Raw genomic sequence first — 8,644 nt, forward strand, 5'->3', positions numbered from 1 at the left:
TCATAATGTCTCACTTACCGCCAATGGCAGCCTGGGATTTCTGCGAATTGTCTTCTCCGAGCCGTGGATGTGTTTGTAGGGAGACATAAATATGTATGTGAGGAAGGATGCGTTGAGATTTGATCTGAAATTTACACAGCGCTTGTGTTCTGATACTCTACAACTGAATCAGTGCCCTGGCTAGTCTATGATGTGTTCATCATTGGGGCGACACAATAGGAGGGAGGGCGAGAGACGGAAGAGTGAGAGAGTGAGTGAGAGCCCTGCCTTGGGCTTTTTAATTGCAATGAAAGGAGGTTAACCGGGGGATAAATTATGGTCATAATGCGGAATGGATAAAGGGCTGGGGATGAGGAGGCTGGTCACTGTCTCTAACCTTGAACTCCCGATGTGCTACATGCATCCGCTCCGAGGAATCCATTTCCCTCTCAGCAGTCTGCCCTCCACACGCAGAACTCTTCCATTACCACAGAGCGCATCTCCCTCTTACCTGCAACATGGACAATGGGGCTTGGAATGGAACACAGCAGGCACTGAGTGAGGATGTATGTTGGGGCGGTGGAAGTTCATCCACAGCAGCACAGTCCACTGGAGACCCCATCTGCCGAACTCCAACCCCTACTGTATGGATAAGGTTCCTGGTACTACAGGTTGGTCCAATGCAGTGTTAGGAGTCTTGCCCAAGGACTCTTATTGGCGTAGCACAGAATCTGGAATCTGCAATCGAACCCAGGTCTCTTACACGGGAGCCAATGGTGTTACCACTGTACCACCACCAGATGGAAGGGAGTGACCTGCTTTGAAGCAGCTACCAATGAGTCTACAGCAAAAAGCCAAGTATAAAAAAAGCCATCTTGCACTGCTCAGTGGAACAGAGTGGAGTAATGGCACAGGATCCAATACTTTAGAGATGTGTTTGTGGCCCAGTACTGATCCTATAACACACTTGGGTGCCATTGTGCAATCACAACCTCACAGCCATGCTGAAAAAACAGAAGCTGTTACTGCAGCGAAAGGGGTACAGACGTCCTATTAACATATCTGACATCAAAGAAATATTCATAAGCAGGTGTCTATAAAATCTATCAACATGTAGCACACGGGGAAATGCCCGAACGTTGCAGGTCCTCAACCCACCCGCTGTAGTATCAATAATTCCATTTCTACAAAATCTGAAGCAGACTACAGCGCTGGTGTTTAGATCAGTGGGCTGCTCGCATTTCCATGGTTACGCTACACACATTTCCATGGTTACATTGAAGCAATAACTTGTGCGAAGATATGCCCCATTACTGGCTAATACAGTAAAGATGAAGAAGCAAAAATAAAGTGTCTGCAATATTCAGAACTACACGAGCAGAAAAAGGAAAAAGCCACGCGAGTCGTTTGATAAGAGGAAAAGCCTTTGTCACTTCAATGATATTATAGTTCTCAAGCTGCTGTGAATGTCCAAAAGTGTGCAGACACCACTTGTTTTCTAATATACCCCAGGTCTGCCATCTCCAATTCCACTATATTCTTGACGTGTGCTGTGCTTCACTGCCTTCTATAGCACTACAGCTAAAGCAACGTCAGTGGACAGCTCAGCGTGCCGGAGGAGAGCGCAGACTGCCCCAGTCTGTCACTGATAGAGCTCTGTACTTTCTGGCACCATGCTGTTTGATTAGGAGAGGGAGGGGGCCATCCCACCCACCCAAAGACGACGAGGTCAGTTGTGCTCTCTTAGGACCCCTGGCTTCAAATAACTGAGGCTTGCTTTCACACTCTTTTCCAGAGTGACTCTGAGTGATCAACTGGGGCCAGCAATCTCCTCAGGATAGGGGCCTGGGACACCGGGGCTTCCCAGGTGTCTGTTGACCTATGGCTGAACACCCTCAATCAGCCACACTTGAGCCTATATTCATTATGTCCAAGCTACCGCGGTGTAGCATGAGGAACAATGGAAAAGTGGAATGAGGAGCATCATCCAGTTACTTTGGGAAGAGTTGGAGTAGCATTACTCTTTGATCCAGAAGGAATTATCCAACTGGAGTAAGTGCTATCACTAATGCTCTTGTGGCTGACTGCAATCAAATCTGCACAGAGGTGAAGCTATTACTCCACCTAGATGTTAGCAATTTGAGACCTACCCAGCTACATTATCAGTATATTATTTTGTATTTTTGGCCTGCACCCACGCTCAGCAGGCGATGGTGGGGAGTGTGTGTGTGTGTGTATGTGTGTGTGTGTGTGTGTGTGTTGATACAGCAAAAGTTCCTCTGAGTGACTAGCGATGACAGTTTGACTGTGAGCCTGAGCGTCCTGTGTTGAGATGCCAGGGCTGTGGGATTTCCGAGAGTCTTTTCTCAGAGAGAGTGAAGGGGAACGTGGAGAGGTGGGGGAGGCGACGCCTGCTGTCCCTAGCAACAGTGTTAGAGCACAGGCGTCACTCTGGTTATGCAACGCACTACCACAGACAGTCATGCCTAGGCCAGAGTGGGCTATAGCTGTTGCATTAAAGGACTGGAATAGCCCAACAGGGGTCTCCTTCACTCCACACAGAAATACACCCACCCACAAACTCACGCAAGCAGAAATCACCCTGCTGATGCCATTTCTATAAATAAAGCTGCTGTGAAAGTTGGTTATCTGTTTCATTCAAACCTCCCTGTTTTTTTCGGTGCAGAAATATTACTGACTCTGGAAGGATGACATAAAAGCTCAGAGAGAAGATCTCGTTGTGTCATCTGCAAAGGCGGCTGGCTCAGACCACAGCGTTGCTATGTTTAGCTCTTGGACAGGACCCTGGGTTCGTCACTGTGGGTTAAACAAGTCTCTTATTAAAGAGTAGACATGGCTAAGCAACTTGCCCAAACGTGTAGCATTATGTGGTTAGCTAATTGCTCTTTCTGTGGACTCAAGCGCAACATGCCACACCATTAAACTGGAAGAGAACGGAGAGAATGGTTAAAAACAGAGAGTTCAGGCTCAGCACAAAACCTGACACCGTGATCATACATGAGCTCATATCGGTTTTGTTTTGATGATGTGTAGCTGCTATTTTCAGCCTTTAATATCAGAAATGTGATCATCCCTTGTTTGTAGCTGTGTGATCCCAGATTTTTTAATCTGTATTAATATGTATGGCTCTTTTTATTTCAACTGACAGTGTAATAAAATCAATGCAACAGAGTATGCCTTTTTAATACTTATACAAGGTGGAGTGTTGTAAGAGTTTTGTCGCCACCTTGTGGACAAAATACAACCTTGCGAGTACAAAACCTACCATTGCTGCAAATATTCAATTATTTATCGATTAAAAGAGTACAACTGCGATTTACAAACGAGCTTTCGGGTATGACACAGCTGTCGGTTAAATTTAAAACTTCTAACTGATATGTTTTTTGAGTTTTGACCGAAATAATCGGTTATTTCTTGCCTACTGAAAGATATAATTGTAACAGGTTACCAATTTGAACCCTTTACTTTATGTAAATTAAGTTTTAATAGACTCCACCCACACTTGTTACAACAAATTTGGATTTAGTGGTCAGTCGAATCTTCGAGAAGTCACGGTTAAGCTCCTAACGGCTGTATTTTGACATTGTTTAAGCTTTGAAAAGGTCCCACACCGGAGAGGCGTTTAAAATCCACCAGAGGGCGCGGTATAACTCCATATCTGAGAGTAAAACTCGGACATAAGACCTTAACTCCAGGCTTCTCCACAATATCCCCAGGCTGCGGAGTGCGGGGAGGTTGCTATCAGCTCCTTAAACAAAACAGTACCGCTGCGTAAATCGTCAGATTTATACAGCTTTGTTTCTGCCCCAACAACATAACCAACTTTTGTGGAGCGGTGACGTATCACGGAGGCTCCGGGTGTCGTCCAATCAGATCACAGCGAGGCGGTGGAGGTTACCCGGGAGATTCGCTGCGTAAGCTGAAGAAACTCCGAGTTGTTTATGTTTGTTTGTTTGTTTGTTTACTTGTCTTTAACCACGTCTGTGACGGTTTTAAACGCATTTTGTTGTCGTAGTGGTCGTTGGCGCTCATGCGCCGCGTGTTAAGGTTTTTGGCGGCGGTGTGTCTCTCGGTGTTCGGTGTTAACAGGTGGTTCAGGTTGTGGTAATAAATGTGTTGTTCGTGGAGACTATGGAGAGGGCTGTGTTTACACTCCGCGCTGAAGCTTGCACTCTTAAAACACATTTAACGCAGTTTTTTTATTTGTTTGTCTGCCGTTTTACGTATTGTGACGTCACTTCAACATAAATCAAGGCATGTGAGCGACTTAACTACGAATTAATACGACGTTGGAACGATTAAAAAAACATGGGAACGAGTTTAAATATCGTAGCTAGGAATTAATGTTACAAATTAACGTTTCAAATATCTTTTTCCCACGCATTACTAAGTAGTTTCCAGATGTTATTTATTCACTACTACTACGCTTTATTTATTTGTTTATTTATTTATTTATTGAATGTCACAAGCAGGACTCTTGTCTTTACTTGTGTGTCTTATATGAGTTTACAATCTGATTTAACATGAGACACCTGCGGCTGAGATTGGCATGTTGTTCTCTTATTTTGGCTTTTGTTCTCTTCTTTGGATCATAAACCGTCCTTTTAGCGATGAACTGCTTAGTCCAAACCTCCTGTCGAACCAGAGAACACAAATATTCCTCCAGTGTTTGTTTAGTTGAATGAGGTGTGTTGGGGTTGTGAGAGAATACACTGAATGTTCAGAAAGTTGGGGGCACCTGCTCCTCCGACATTTCTCCAGAAATCAAAGCTGTCGATTCTGTCTATCCATCCATTATCTGTAAGCGCTTATCCAATTCAGGGTCACGGTGGGTCCAGAGCCTAGCTGGAATCATTGGGCGCAAGGTGGGAATACACCCTGGAGGGGGCTCCAGTCCTTCACAGGGCAACACACACACAGTCACACATTCACACACACACTCACACCTACAGACACTTTTGAGTCACCAATCCACCTACCAACGTGTGATTTTGGACTGTGAGAGGAAACCGGAGCACCTGCAGGACACCCACGCAGACACAGAGAGAACACACCACACTCCTCACAGACAGTCACCCGGAGGAAACCCACGCAGACAAAGGGAGAACACACCACACTCCTCACAGACAGTCACCCGGAGGAAACCCACGCAGACACAGGGAGAACACACCAACTCGTCACAGACAGTCACCCGGAGGAAACCCACGCAGACACAGAGAGAACACACCACACTCCTCACAGACAGTCACCCGGAGGAAACCCACGCAGACACAGGGAGAACACACCACACTCCTCACAGACAGTCACCCGGAGGAAACCCACGCAGACACAGGGAGAACACACCACACTCCTCACAGACAGTCACCCGGAGGAAACCCACGCAGACACAGGGAGAACACACCAACTCGTCACAGACAGTCACCCGGAGGAAACCCACGCAGACACAGTGAGAACACACCACACTCATCACAGACAGTCACACGGAGGAAACCCACACAGACACAGGGAGAACACACCACACTCCTCACAGACAGTCACCCGGAGGAAACCCACGCAGACACAGGGAGAACACGCCACACTCCTCACAGACAGTCACCCAGAGGAAACCCACACGGACACAGGGAGAACACACCACACTCCTCACAGACAGTCACCCGGAGGAAACCCACGCAGACACAGGGAGAACACACCACACTCCTCACAGACAGTCACCCGGACACAGAGAGAACACACCACACTCCTCACAGACAGTCACCCGGAGGAAACCCACGCAGACACAGGGAGAACACACCACACTCCTCACAGACAGTCACCCGGAGGAAACCCACGCAGACACAGGGAGAACACACCAACTCGTCACAGACAGTCACCCGGAGGAAACCCACGCAGACACAGTGAGAACACACCACACTCATCACAGACAGTCACACGGAGGAAACCCACACAGACACAGGGAGAACACACCACACTCCTCACAGACAGTCACCCGGAGGAAACCCACGCAGACACAGGGAGAACACGCCACACTCCTCACAGACAGTCACCCAGAGGAAACCCACACGGACACAGGGAGAACACACCACACTCCTCACAGACAGTCACCCGGAGGAAACCCACGCAGACACAGGGAGAACACACCACACTCCTCACAGACAGTCGATTCTGTTTGCTTTTACAGTAATACGAGCCTCTTCTCTTCTGGGAAGACTTTATAATAGATGTTATAGCATTTCAGCCACATTAGTGAGGTCAGAATGGCTACTGATGTTGGATGGTTAGATCCGGGTTTCAAAACCTGTACTGTTTACTCTGTAGCCCAGATGTGAGGCTTATATTAACTGGTTTTCTGTGGAGATTATAGAAGCTGAAGCTGTGTTTACACAGTTGAACATCTCAGTCCGCGATGAGTGCAACAGAAGTAGCAGAACTCACTCATTGTAAGGGATGTCTTACTAACTTTTTGGACAACGTAGATTTATAGAAGGTGGGTTTGTGTTAACTTCCTTAAGGGGAAACACTGGTCAAAATAAATATACCTTGGCTCCATCTTTTATAAACATGTCTGCTCATTTCTTACAGTAGTGCTGCTGTAGTCTCTAAAGTGACGTTTCTTGTTTAAATGATGCATGAAAGGTGAAAGATGGTTTATGGAGTATCACTGGCTTGTAAAATGGAGAGAGAGAGATCACTGAAAGACATTGGGATTCTGTCAGGTGTTAGAGTCTTGCGTAACAAAAACATATTTTAGTGAAGGCTTCCACAAAGGCGAGGACGGACTTGCACTTTTTCTGGACAGATTTCACGCTCATTCTTTGACTCGCTGCGTTTCTGTGAGGTCGTGGAAATGACGTAAATGTAGTACAAACACACACTACTTCAACAACAGCAAGTAACACAACAACAAGTCCTTTACCAGGGTCACTGGGACCTATTTTCAAAGCCATGTCCCTGCAGCTCCCCATGTGTGGGAGCCCAAGTATTTAGACTAACACTAGATTGAGGCTGAAGTCAATACCAGTTCTGTGATATATGTTAGTCTCGCTTTGTCTCTCTTACTGTCTCCCTGAGGACTTCATTGAGGATTACGTACAAGGGCCCTCTGCCCAAGTGCTCGGGAGACCTCCAATGGAGGTATTTATACAGTGCTGTCCCAGTGGTTTTGTGACAAAAAAAACTCCGGGTTTGTCGTCCCGTTGTTTGTTTTTGCTAAAATCCAGCTTCATTTTTCATGCGTTTTCTGACTGCGTGAGACTGACTCCATTATATCCACTTGTCTGAGTCATAAGGGAAACATGTTTCTTACTCAATCACTCTCTGTTTATTTTTGGCTGTAAATACACTAAGGCTCTGAGTGTGAAGTGCGTTTTGGTGAACTTCCTGCTGGGTGACCTGGGTGACCTGGAAGTCCTTCAGGCTGGGGTCAGATGGGAGAGACACTGATGTACAGATATACACTGTGTGTCTCTCTCTGTCGCTCTTTAGTACATTTGTATAAATCTATATAAATAAAATACCAACACTGCTCTGTAATATTCTCTCATTTGTTTCTGAAACTCTCAGTAATTGATTTGGTCTGTTTCAGTTTAGAGATGCATTCTTTTCCCGAAGGTCATCGCCTTTTCTTTGTAATACATCTGTTCCACTTTTTTGGTGATGTATTCATATATGTCTCTGCAGGAGTCGGACCGAACCGTTGCACGGGAGTTGCGTAAGCTGGATATTGTATGTTTGATTTAAGGCTGATGTTGAAGTCAGTCGTAGGCAGACGGAGGATACGTGATCATTACAGTGACAGATTTAGACCAATTATAGAGAGCCTGTAAACAACAGTAACCAGTGTATAGTCGCAGGTGGATGGATGTCAGCAGCGCATCATGCCATTATCTTACATTATTCTTTTATTGTTACTTGACGTGGCACAAGGCCAGCTTCCTGTTTTTGTACTGATGCAAAATTTTGAGTATTTGCAAAATGTCAGTGACAGTCCCAGAAATTAATCTTTTTTTTAAAACCATTTACCATTTAGGGCGGCAGGGTGGTGCAGCAGGTAGTGTCGCAGTCACACAGCTCCAGGGTCTGCGTGGGTTTCCTCCGGGTGACTGTCTGTGAGGAGAGTGGTGTGTTCTTCCTGTGTCTGCGTGGGTTTCCTCCGGGTGACTGTCTGTGAGGAGTGTGGTGTGTTCTCCCTGCGTCTGTGTGGATTTCCTCCGGGTGACTGTCTGTGAGGAGTGTGGTGTGTTCTCTCTGCGTCTGTGTGGGTTTCCTCCGGGTGACTGTCTGTGAGGAGTGTGGTGTGTTCTCCCTGTGTCTGCGTGGGTTTCCTCCGGGTGACTGTCTGTGAGGAGTGTGGTGTGTTCTCTCTGCGTCTGTGTGGGTTTCCTCCGGGTGACTGTCTGTGAGGAGTGTGGTGTATTCTTCCTGCGTCTGCGTGGGTTTCCTCCGGGTGACTGTCTGTGAGGAGTGTGGTGTGTTCTCTCTGCGTCTGTGTGGGTTTCCTCCGGGTGACTGTCTGTGAGGAGTGTGGTGTGTTCTCCCTGCGTCTGTGTGGGTTTCCTCCGGGTGACTGTCTGTGAGGAGTGTGATGTGTTCTCTCTGCGTCTGTGTGGGTTTCCTCTGGGTGACTGTCTGTGAGGAGTGTGGTGTG

General features: G+C 46.8%; 1 protein-coding gene across 1 annotated transcript in view; it reads left to right on the plus strand.

Annotated features, from left to right (window-relative positions):
• The first annotated feature begins 3,737 nt into the window (after positions 1-3,737).
• The window catches only part of ston2 (stonin 2), a 43,076-nt gene continuing 38,169 nt past the window's right edge, over positions 3,738-8,644 (plus strand). Inside the window, exon 1 of the mRNA XM_066675693.1 lies at positions 3,738-3,914. The gene's annotated coding sequence lies outside the window, so the exon portion shown is untranslated. The remainder of the gene's footprint in view (positions 3,915-8,644) is intronic.

The sequence above is a fragment of the Hoplias malabaricus genome, chromosome 1 (assembly GCF_029633855.1).
Source record: "Hoplias malabaricus isolate fHopMal1 chromosome 1, fHopMal1.hap1, whole genome shotgun sequence".
Lineage (NCBI taxonomy): Eukaryota > Metazoa > Chordata > Actinopteri > Characiformes > Erythrinidae > Hoplias > Hoplias malabaricus.